This window comes from Apis dorsata, unplaced genomic scaffold (assembly GCF_000469605.1).
Source record: "Apis dorsata unplaced genomic scaffold, Apis dorsata 1.3 scaffold_1268, whole genome shotgun sequence".
NCBI classification, from domain to species: Eukaryota; Metazoa; Arthropoda; class Insecta; order Hymenoptera; family Apidae; genus Apis; species Apis dorsata.
Genome location: NW_006264365.1, coordinates 1,909 through 2,698, shown reverse-complemented (window position 1 = coordinate 2,698; position 790 = coordinate 1,909).

Genomic DNA, 790 nt, shown 5'->3' with positions numbered 1-790 from the left:
TATATATATCAATACATATTAAAAAAAATGAAAATAAAAATAAAAAATAATAAATAAATAAAAATAATCTTAAAGAAAGAAAATATAAGTATCAATTTAATTCAAGTTATTTTGAAATTAAGAAATATTATAATATTTTTAGTAGATAGTAAAAGTAAAATAATTGATTGAAGTAGAAAATGGTACATATACTCGATGTACACCATTGGTCAGCTAGCTATATCTATTCGTCCTTCTCTTTCGAGCTTTGAAAGTGCTCTTTTACGCGGCTTTCTCTTTCCTCCTATCCAACCTGGTGGTAGCAAACCACCCCTGTGCAATTCGCCCTTCCTGGTCGCCTCTTTGTCGGACCGAAAAGCGTCGCTTTGAAGCAGCGAGAGCGCGACTGGCATCCATACTCCCCTCCACCCACTTCGTGTTGGTCGCCGGGTTTACCACCCACCGATATACAACCCCGCTCGCTCCGCTTGCTGCGACGACCGCAGACACAAAAACAATAACAAATCGATTCGCGAGGGCAATGGGAAGGGGTCAACGAGAGGTAGGACGATGAAGAAGAGAGGCAAGAGAGGAAAAGAGGGTGGTTATACATATCTCTCTCTATCTCTTGACTTTCCCTTCATCCCACTCCAACTCTCTTTCCCTCTCATTTCTCCTCGTCCCTCTTTCTGGATATTGTATAGAGAACGTTATGCTAAAGTATGCATGCACGAGAGTCGGTCCAATGGTCAGGAATCTCGCGAGTTCGTTCTGTGGCAGCACGTATCCGGACGTATTTCTCTGTACCCCA